This window comes from Pipistrellus hanaki (genome assembly GCF_964339955.1).
Source record: "Pipistrellus hanaki genome assembly, chromosome: 12".
Classification (NCBI taxonomy): domain Eukaryota; kingdom Metazoa; phylum Chordata; class Mammalia; order Chiroptera; family Vespertilionidae; genus Pipistrellus; species Pipistrellus hanaki.
Genome location: NC_140514.1, coordinates 22,618,474 through 22,630,129, shown reverse-complemented (window position 1 = coordinate 22,630,129; position 11,656 = coordinate 22,618,474). Strand labels below are relative to the sequence as shown.

The window sequence follows — 11,656 nt, the reverse complement described above, 5'->3', positions numbered from 1 at the left end:
AGCTTCCTGTGAGATCCTGTTAAGAGCAGATTTTCTCCCGTGTGCTGTGCCCCCCACTGCGAATGTTTCAGCCAAAGTCGCATGTTCCCATGGATTGCCTGTCCACTAATCACAGCCCCAGGGATCCCATTTGTTGGATGGACTCAAACCAGCTACCTAAGGTTCAAGTTCTAGCTCAGCCATTTGCTAGTTGTGTAACGTTGGGCAAATTGCCTAACCTCTCTGTGCCTTAATTTCCTCATCTATAAAATCTGCGCAACAGGAATGTCCACCTCATAGGGTTGCTATAAGGACTAGATGCATTAATCTATCGAAAGCATTTAGAATAGTGCCAGCAATATAGTATGTTCTAAGAGAATGTTAGCTTATACCAAATTATTCACATAATTTGTCTGCAATGGGATTGAAATTATCTTTTGTAAAATGAGTGAGTGGGGATTTCCTTATTCATCCAGGGAAAATATTTACAGAACTTTTCTTTTCTTTTTTCTTTTTTTTTTTAAGAAGCTGCTTATTTTCCATCAACCTTATTTCCATTCTGTTAAGAATTTGTGGAAGAACAGCTTAGGACCACTCAGTGGTCGTTGCTACCCATTCAGTAGCCTGAGCAGTGGGGGCTGCAGACCAGTCTTCAGCGGCAGGCTGAGCCCTCCAGTCTTCAGTAGGAAACGGCTATGTGGATACAGCACCTTGCACACCTTTAGACCAGTCTGCGACCTCAGGCTGAGCAGCAGTGAACTCAGGAGCAGAAGCAGTCCACTCACCGTGAGATTCCTCCTTGGTCACAGCCTTTCTAGCCGAGGCCTGCTCTTCCTTTTCAATCTCTTCAGGATCTCTGTGGAAGTATACCGCATTTTCCGGCGTATAAGACGACTCCCCAATTTTACAATTAAAACATAGGTTTAGGCCTATATTCGCTGTATAAGACTACCCCCCACTTCCGAGGCAACACCAGTTCTTTTTTTAATAGACGGCCTCTCTGACTCTGGCCAATCTGAGCAGGCTTTTTACCAGAACACAGTGTAGCTTCGGGTACAGAACATGTATAATTTGCACGCATAAAAAGCCTGCTTGGATTGGCTAAGTTAGAGAGGCGGTCTGAGCAGCCTTGCAGTGATTGGTGAGGGATCGAGTTGGAAAATTCGTTTAGCGGCATATCGAGATGTTTTTTCGGGACATACTCGGCGTATAAGACAACCCCCCCCCCCCCCGATTTTTCGGTTGACCTTTTTTCTGTTCAAAGGTCGTCTTATACGCCGGAAAATACGGTAGATCAGGCATGACTTCCCACGGGTGTTCACGGGAGATGGTGCCACACATGCGTAGTACTTCCCGGGCCAGCATCCACCACATCAGATCCACTGAGTGAGCCCCCTTGTTGCTGCAAGGGATGGCAGAGGAGAGTCTGTTTTACACGGAGCAATGGTAAGCAGGTTAACATAAGACGCCTTTGTGAGAGGCTGGTGGTCAGCCCTGGGGTCAGTCACCACCAGAAGTCTTGGCTCCCGGAAGGCTGCCTGGATCTGGTTGGTGAAGGTTCCAGGAGTGACACGGCCGGCAATAGGAGTAGCGGCTCCAGTGGCAGCAGCAAACTTCAGCACAGCTCGCTGGCCAGGATTCCTGGATGATATGACACTGATGTCAGCTGGGTTTTCGATGGCATAATGGCCCAAGCTGCCAGCAGAAGCTCCTCCTAGGTTCTCTCAGATTGATGATGTAGCTGCCATCGCTTTTCCTTTTGTAGATGTACTGTTCCATTTGGAAGTCAAGGTTGGTGCCACCTAAGTGGGTTCCTGCTGCAAGGAATTTGAGGTCATCTTCCGCCTTCATTTGCAGGACACCAAGGGCTCCGGACATTGTGAAAAGTTTCCCTTTAAGTAGCCTGGGAACCGAGAACAACGCCGTATGGAGCCCTCCCTGGGTAGCACAGAAAAGCCAGAACTTTTCATAGACTAACTGGTTCCCCAGGCCATTTTTTGCAAAGCACATCTTAAGTTTCTCAGCTGAGAATTCTCTGATGACGAGGATGTTTGTCATATCTTGGGGTGAAGGAGGTTGCTGTAATTTCCACATGACAGTGTGCCTCACAGGTCTCTTGAGGCTGAAGATGAGAGTTTGAGTCAGCTGTTTGAAGTGCAGTCAACATAAGCAACTCCGTTAATTGTCTTTGTTATTCTCTGCTGAAATGGCCACAGTGAAGTCTTCAATGGCTCCACCTTCTAGTGTCTCCTGATGTTCCCAGGGCCGGGCCACTCTACTCAAGAGTAACAAGCACAGTCCAAGTAACAAGCACAAGAGTAACAAATACAACCCACACATGTTAAAAACGCTCACCCCATCCCCTCTCCCTCACCAGCAGAAATGACCAACAACTCAGTCCCCAGGCCACTCACAGCCGGGCAGGACACATTTCTCTCTCCACCAAGAGGAAGCCACTCCCCAGAAGGTTTTTATGATGAGCCAGTGAGCCTGTGTCCATGAAAGGGGTTGGAGATTTATTTTAGTCATAGTCTCACTACAAATAAACCTAATGATGACTTTTACTTATTTTTAAATATATGTATTTTTAATGATTTCAGAGAGGAAAGGAGAGGGAAAGAGAGAGAGAAACATCATTGATCAGCTGTTTCCTGCCCAATTCCCACTGGGGACTGAGCCCACAACCTGAGCCTGTGTCCTTGACTGGAATCGAACCCGAGACCCATCAGTCCACAGGCTGACACTCTATCCACTGAGCCAAACTGGCTAGAACATGATGACTTTTTAAAAATTTTATTTTATTGATTTTTTACAGAGATGAAGAGAGAGGGACAGAGAGCTAGAAACATCGATGAGAGAGAAACATCGATCAGCTGCCTCTTGCACACCCCCTATAGGGGATGTGCCAGCAACCAAGGTACATGCCTTGACCGGAATCGAACCTGGGACCTTTCAATCCGCAGACCGACACTCTATCCACTGAGCCACACCGGTTTTGGCATGATGACTTTTCTTATTGCTAGCAGCCCAAATTTGGTCTTCAGCAAGGCAGATGACGGCTGTGTTAAAGATGACACACCAGGGCTCGAAGGCTTCTCTCTGGAACTCACACACCCTCCTCCTGGTAAGTGCCTACATCTGGGCCCCACCCAACACCCCTATCTGCATTTTCACAGAACCATGCAGTTCTCCCTCATAGCTGTTGTCACGTGTTTGTTTTTCATTTATACTTGTGTGATTTTTTTTATTTTATTCCCCAGTGGCCCAAAGCTCTGTGAAGGCAGGAACAATTTGGCTCTTCTAGTCAGCAACTCGCAGCATACCTGGCACGTGATTGGTGTCCCATAATACTTGTTGGGAAAAGAAATGAGCAAATGGGCCCTTTGAGATATCGTTTCTGCGCAGGGCAGGGCGGAGAGGAGAGAGTCACAGAAGTCGGCATTTTCACTGGGCCTCCCCAGCCCCCATCTGGGCTTTGTTCCTGATAAAATCTGCTCATGAGAAATGCCAAGGGCAGCCACAGTTCCCAAGGTGAATCCAGCCAGTGCTTCGCTGGCCTTTTACTCTCAGGCTACAGTATATTATGCTTTTTACACATAACATAATGAGGACTCGTATAATGAGAAAACACCTCCCAGATTGTAACCAACCTGCTGGAGGGCGTTTATTCAGCAGGTTCCTCCCTGTTCAACAAGGGGGGAAGAGACTGGAACATTCTGGCAAACCTTTCTAGAGCTGGTCCCTCCCTTCCCCTTTTTCATTCTCCCTTATCTCTCAGAACTCAATTGTTCTATTACAAGGCAGTGAGCTAAATGCCGAGCTGAAGGGTCTGGAAACTACCACTCTCTGGGGCTGCAGGCCGCCCTCCCCAGGGTTCCCTGAAGCTGATACAGATGCACACTCATGGCTGTACTCCTGGGAGAGCCAAAATCCCAGGTTCCGAGGCTCCAGGAACCCCCCTGACAGCAGGGCAGAAGAGTCTGGGATAAAAACAATGTTTTCTTCAAACTCTGAAGAGGTGTCTCTTTGAGTCAGTCATAAGAAAGGTTTTAATGACATCCTCCCTGTGGCCCCTGAGCTGATCATCCAGGTTACTTGGTCATAATTATGATTCTGAGGCAAGGAAGGTGGCATTTATTGGTACCTCTGGCTCAAGCAATAACCCATAGGTGGCATGAAGGAATGGAGGGTGGAGGGAGACTAGCCAAGGTCACATAGCAAGAGAGTGGTAAAACTGGCCCTGGACCCCGCTTTCCACTTCATTTACCTTCCTCACAACCCAGGAAAACAGCCAAGTATTTTTTCAGACTCTAACCCATAAGGCCCATTCCACCTGATCCAAGGTCCCAAGCCCACAAAGGCCACGGTGCAGGAGACGTGCCTGGGAAGTCTGGTGAGCCTGCAAGTTCCCAAGCCCAGTGCCCAGATATTGGATGCAGAAGGCCTAGGACCATGTGGAGGTAGAATACAGTCTACTTCAACCCAGACAGTACAGCAGGCATTTGGGTTGGTGACAACTGCAAATGCAAATGCAAATGCAAATGCAAAGAGAGAGAGAGAGAGAGAGAGAGAGAGAGAGAGAGAGAGAGAGAGAGAGAGAGAAGAAAGAAAAGATTGCAAATGCACTGAGTATGTGAGCAGCTCTGATTGCCTCTCTGACGGGCCTAAGCTTCGTTATCTGCGATTCTGACTGCCCTCCATGCACTCCCGCCCTCCTTCCTGCCCCATCCTAAAATAAAGGCAATTTGTAATGAGTCAGGATCCTTAATAGCATATTGCCTGGCACCGAATAAATGTTTAGAAATATTTGTTGCATAGATGGAACAAAGAAAGGAAGAAAGGAAGGAAGGAGGGAGAGAGGGAGAAATCAAAGCAGGCTGACCACACTCTCATGTTTATCTGTAGAGAAGAATTTATCTCCACAAGTAACTGTTTCCTCAGAACCCCGTTTACTTATGTAACACCTGAAAGGGGTCCCCAAGACTCTTCTCCCCATCTCATCCCCACACCTGTCTCTAATAATCCTATTTCTCTGGACACCACCCTCATTGGCCCCCATCCTCTAATGTCCCTACCGACCAAGGCTCCTCTCTGGGCCACAGCAAGGGGAAGAGTCAACACATTGCCCTGTCAGTGCTTTAAGCTGAGTGTGACCTGTACTGTGACCCATCTTCAGCGCAGGAGTTTTAATTGACGTCTCGTGAACAAATCTCCTGTCTTTGCCTGTGTTCTGCAACCTGCAGACAAGTTAATAATGTGAAGAATGGTTTGGTTATGAGAACAATTGCTTCCAAAAACTGCCTGGTTTCCAAAGCCGCCTTCCATTCCTCTTTCCTCTTGGGCTCAGTCCTTTTTCTTAGAATGGCCTTCCTGAAACAAATGCTCTCATCTCAAAAGATCAGTCCAATATTCTTAGATTTCTGGCTCATGGGAACAATGAGACATCAGCTGTGGCAACCCCAAAGCATCTTTCTCCGCATGCCCTCCTGCTCTGCTTTGTTTTTGCTTTTATTTCTGATAACCTAGTGTTTTGGAATTAGAATAGCTGCTGACATTTCAGTTCTCTCAATTGCAAGAACATGGAAGAATCGACTTGATAGCAAAGTCAGCCATAAAGAGACCACAAGGCATAAGAAACCTGAGACAAGAGAGGATATTCGGGAATGGGAGGGGAAAAAGGAAACCGATGAAGGAGTCAGGCCTGTTTCACCACAACTGAGGGTCTAAATTCTTCCAGCAAACTGATTTCAAGCTGGAATTCCTGAATATTTGGGATGCTAGTGGCAACAATGGGTTAAATACATAAAGGTTCATTTTCTCCCGTAAAAGAAGACTAGAGGTGGACTTTCCTCTGTTATGCAAGCTCATTTCATCAATGTGGCTTCTATCCTCAAAGTCACCTCATGATTATAAGCACATATGCACCAAATAACAGAACCCCAACATATATTAATTGCCTGACCAGTGTGGCTCAGCGGTTGAGCATCGACTATGAACCAGAAGGTCATGGTTCAGTTCCCGGTCAGGGTACATGCCCAGGTTGCAGGCTTGATCCCCAGTCGGGGGGAAGCAGGAGGCAGCCAATCAATGAGTCTCTCATCATTGATGTTTCTACCTATCCCTTCCTCTCTGAAATAAAAAAAATATGTATATATATATATATATATATATATATATATATATATATATATTAATCAACACTAAGAGACTTGAAGGGAGAGTTAGACAGTTTTACAATAATAATTGGAGACTTTCATACCCACTTTTAATAATGTACAGAACATCTAGATAAAAGATAAGTAAGGAAATAGAGTTGTACTCAGTCCAAAAGGAACCGCCTCCTCTAAATGTCAATTGGAGAGAGAAGGAGCAAGGCCACCCCAGTTATAGTAACTGCCTCTGCACTGTTTGTGCCATCGCTTATCTATGACTGCGCAGATGCACTTTTCTGAAGGGCAACCTTAGGCACCGAAGCAGCTCTGCTCTCAGGTCATAAGTCTAGGCTCAGCTCTAGTTTTCAAATCCCACACAGGGCCAGGGAGATGGACCTACCAGCCACCCAGCGTCAGTTACATCCTTTGCCACCAAAGCATGTAGACCGTTGTCTGAGCCTCACTTTGAGTCAGACTCCTCTTCTTCAATCATTTCTTTTTCTTTTTTTTTCTTTTTTTTTAATATATTTTATTGATTTTTTACAGAGAGGAAGGGGAGAGATAGAGAGCTAGAAACGTCAATGAGAGAGAAACATCGACCAGCTGCCTCTTGCACACCCCCCACCGGGGATGCGCCCGCAACCAACGTACATGCCCCTGACCGGAATCGAACCCGGGACCTTCCAGTCCGCAGGCCGACGCTCTACCGCTGAGCCAAACCGGCTTTGGCAATCATTTCTTTTCAAGGAACTTTTCCTCCAGCTCCAGGCTGCAGTTAGACACTGCCCGTATCTTTCCTCAACTAAGCGCTCTGACCTCAAAAAAACATATGCACCGATTTGAATTCAAGGAAGGCAGATCAGACATCTTTTCCTTCCGTCCCACAAGGCCTTAGGAAAAGCTGGTTCACTCCTCCTCAGCCACCAGCTCTCAGCACTGTAAAACATGATGTGAGAAAAATTTTGCCAAATCACAGAAGACATAAAAGATCTTATGAAACTCTGATTTCAGGAGAATGGAAAAAGGAGGATTTCTGCATTTGCACAACTAAGAAGGCAACTCAAGCAACCCTTCACAGGATAGAAATGGTCAACTTCTTCAGATGTCTACACTAATAAAAGGGAAAAATGCTAATTGACTGTACCTTTGCTACACCCACAGCCAATCAGAGCGAGTATGCGAATTAACCCAACAAAGATGGCAGTTAATTTGCATATGCTGAGGGAAGAAGGAGTGAGACTGAAGACTGCATAGAAGGAAGAGGGAGGGAAAGGGAGAAAGCAAGGCAGCTGCCAGAGGGAAAGGGCAGACAGGGAGGGTGGGGCAGGAGGTGGCAGCAGCAGCCGCACATGGGGCCACAGTGGCCACTTGCAGGAATCTTCCTGCAACGGGCCCCTAGTGTGTGTGTGTGTGTGTGTGTGTGTGTGTGTGTGTGTATGTGTGTGTGTGTGTGTATGAATATGTATACACACACACACACACACACACACACACACACACTAGAGGCCCAGTGCACGAAATTCATGCATGGGGGGTGGTCCCTCAGCCCAGCCTGTACCCTCTCAAAAGCTGGGACACCTCAGGGGATGTCCGGCTGCCAGTCTCTTAATCCAGGACCACTGATTCCTAACCGCTCACCTGCCTGCCTGCCTAATCACCCCTAACCACCTCTGCCTTGGCCCCCACTGCCGTGGTTTTGTGGGGAAGGACACCCGGAATGATGTCCAGAACACTGTCTGGTTAATTAGCATATTATACTTTTATTATACACACACACACACACACACACATATATATATGACATTTAAATAAATTATGATATCTTGTTACACAACTAACTGCTAATAAGTAATGCAGACAATGAATATTAGTGAAGTTCTGACATATGGAAGATCAAAGAGTTTAGAAGCACCCAGGACATCTTGCGTTGGCTACCTGGAATGCATAATTTTCCATCAAAATTTTACCAATACAGAATAATTTTTAAGAGAAAGTAATTTCTGGAGCAAAGTTCTTTAGTTTCATTATCAATGTTCTCTTTAGCACAATTAAATTGTTTCTATATTTCTATTTTAAAGAAATCATTTTCTTTGGGATAAGTATTTTCTTTTCAAAAAAGATTTGCTCACAATTGTATTTGTTTGTGTGTGTTTTTTAAAAATATATTTTATTGATTTTTTACAGAGAGAAAGGGAGAGGGATGGAGAGTTAGAAGCATCTATCAGTTCCCTCCTGCACATACTGGGGATGTGCCTGCAACCAAGGCACATGCCCCCAACCGGAATCGAACCTGGGACCCTTCAGTCTGCAGGCCGACACTCTATCCACTGAGCCAAGCTGGTTAGGACTGTATTTGTGGGTTTTTGTTTGTTTGTTTTTTTTTACAGCTTCATTGATACATCATTCACAAACCATACAATTCATCCACTTAGCAATACAATTTGATGCTTTTTAACATATTCACAGAACTGTGCAATCATCACCACAATCAATTTTAGAATATTATTATCACCCCTCATACCTATTAGTAATCATTCCCATTCCTTCTCAACTCTCCAGCCTTTAGCAATTACTAAGTTACTTCTGTTTTTATGGATTTTCTTATTCTGGACATCGCATACAAATGAAATCATATAATATGTCATCTTTTGTGACTGGCTTATTACACTTAGTATTATACTTTCAAGAGTCACTCATGTTGTAGCATGTATCAGTACTTCATTCATTTTTATTGTTGAATATTTTATTGTATAGTTATATCACAGCAATTTTCAATTTTTTTCATCTCATGGCACACATAAACTAATTACTAAAATTCTGTGGCACACCAAAAATTATATGACATTTTTTGCCCTGGACAGTGTGGTTCAATTGTTTGAATATTTTCCCATGTACTGAGAGGTTGCCCATTCAATTCCCTGTCAGGACACATGCCCAGGCTGTGGGTTAGATCTCCATTGGAAGGCATGCAGGAGGCAGCTTACTGATGTTTCTCTCTTGATCATGGATATTTCTCTCCCTTAAAAAAAAGTCAATAAAAAAAAAAACATTAAAAATAAATAAACATACGCACACACACACACGTTACTTTTTTTTTGCTGATCTGACCAAAGAAAATAGGTATAATTTTGATTCATTCACCCAGATGACTATTGTTGTGTTGACTGTTTTAATTTTTTTTTATTTGACAGTCTAACAGAAAAAGAGGTCAGTGCTCCTGACTAATAGTTGCAAATTTTAATAATTCTTGTGACTCACTGGTTGGAAATTGCTGTTATATCACATTGTACTTATCCATTCACCATGGACATACAGTTGCTTCCACTTTGGGGCAATCCTATATAATAAAAGTCTAAATATGCTAAGTGTCCAACTGTTTGACTGGTTGCTATGACACATGCTGACCACCAGGGGACAGATGCTCCTACTGGTAGGTTAGCTTGCTGCTTGTATCTGGCTAATTGGAACTGGGCAAGATGGCCAGACACACCCTGGAGCCCTCCCGTGGTCCATCCCCAGCCCCGATCATTCATGGGTGCAAGGGACCCCACTGGTGCACAAATCCATGCACCAGGCCTCTAGTTATGAATAATGTTGCAATGAACATACATGTATAAATTTTGTGTGATGTATATTTTGATTTATGTTCGGTATATGGGTATATATCTAAGAGTAAAATTGCCAGTTGAATGCATTTGATCTTACTGTTTTCCTGGTTAAGACTTCTACCATTGTATTTTCTTTTATGAGAGAGAGAGAGAGAGAGAGAGAGAGAGAGAGAGAGAGAGAGAGAGAGAGAGACACTATAGTTTAGATGTCTTGTCTGAACTTTTTTTTTTTTGGGGGGGGGGGTATGCTTATTAAAGCTGAAGACAGTGAAACAAAGAAGGGCCTAGGAGAGAAGAAGCAGCAGGAGAGAGAGACTAGGTAGGGCTGCTTTGGCTTCCTAGAAATGTTATGGGAAAGAAGTGAGCCAAGGTGGGGCCACTGTTGGCTCACTGGAGAGTCAGAGAAAAAGGGGCCTTAGGAACAGGTTTAGGGGATTAGCCTGGAAAGAGCTGCCGCTGCCCATTGCTCCCCTGCTTGTAAGTCTCAGGAGGTCCCTGAGAGTTTAGGAGATGTGAGCCTGTGGGGGAAGCAGAGGGGGGAGAGAAAGGCATGGGCGTGCTCCCCGAGGGAGAACTCACATCTTGCCTAAAGTTCTTGAGGACATGGCAGAATTAAATGATCTTAGGATTGCAGTGATGGTATCAAAGTGTTTGGGTCAAGACATCCCACAAAGAAAGAGCTTACTGGCAGAAAGGTCTAGCCTGAGTTGAGCTGTACTAATATACTTGAAGAGGAGGAGAAAGAAGAAAGCATTCTATCAAGGTCAATAAGAGAAGCAAAGGGCTGGTGATTGGGCTGAGTATGAAGTACAAGGGGGGGTTAAGTAGGAGGTAGGGGAGGGTGAGGCTGGAACGATCTGTTGGGAATCATAACCTCAAGTGTTAAATGACTAAATATATATTTTTTATTGATTTTTTACAGAGAGAAAGGTAGAGGAATTGAGAGTTAGAAACATCGGTGAGAGAGAATCATCGATCAGCTGCCTCTTGCACACCCTTTACTGGGGATGTGCCCTCAACCACCGTACATGCCCTTGGCCGGAATTGAACCTGGGACCTTTCAGTCCGAAGGTCTACTGAGCCAAACCGGTTTCAGCAGGACTAAATTTTTTATAGCTTTGGGGGAGCCATTGGAGACTGTGGTCTAGGGACATTAGTCACTTAATCAGATAAAATGGGCATGATCACAGCAAAGACTGGCAGGTGTAAGCAAGACGGACCTAAGTGGGGAGAGGCCTGAGGTAGCTAGCCCCTATTCTTAGGAAGCTATCATAGCAATTTAGTGCTGAAGCAAAAGCATTAGGATAGCCAGCTGGAATTCAGTGACTTAAATGTTGCTTCAGTGGGCAAAAGTGTCATTCATCATGGGGCTGGCTCCCCAAAGGACCTGTGCTTATGGGCAGGGAACTCATCATTTTGCTATTATAAAAATTGATTAGGTCATTCAGAGTGGAAATTGATGCCAGAGGTTTGACGTTAGTCAGGCTAGAATAACAAGCTGGGGAATGAGGCAGGCCCCTGCCAACTGGGCAAGAAGCTGGTCTGGAGGCACAGAGCATTGCAGGGAAGCACTCTGTCCCTGCCCTGGGAGTCTGGGAGGTCTGACAGTGTCTTTCAGCTGCACCAGGGACTCCAGGGCAAGCTTCTGGAGTGACATTTCTCAGGGCTTCTGTCAGAGCTTGGCCAGTCAAGTGGAATCTGGCCTCGGAGGTTCATGTCTGGGCCATCCTCCCTGCCTGAAGGAGCTTGTAAAGATGGGGGTATGCATGGATAGGGGAACTGGCTGGGATAATAGCAGTGAGAAGCCTAGGGGAGCCAAAGTCTTGGTTTGGGGGAGAGATAGATAGATAGATAAATAGATAGATGTTGAAGATTGAAATACATTTTGCCAATAGTAACAATAGTCTGCTGCAGTGG

The 11,656-nt window shown here is 45.2% G+C and overlaps 1 pseudogene across 1 annotated transcript; it reads right to left on the bottom strand.

Annotated features, from left to right (window-relative positions):
- Positions 1-517: 517 nt before the first annotated feature.
- On the bottom strand, positions 518-1,857 carry LOC311631250 (small ribosomal subunit protein uS2-like; annotated as a pseudogene). The gene is made up of 2 exons: positions 1,256-1,857; positions 518-835 (listed from the first exon to the last, which is right to left on the bottom strand). The product of its transcript is annotated as a small ribosomal subunit protein uS2-like (transcript).
- Between the last annotated feature and the right edge of the window lie 9,799 nt (positions 1,858-11,656).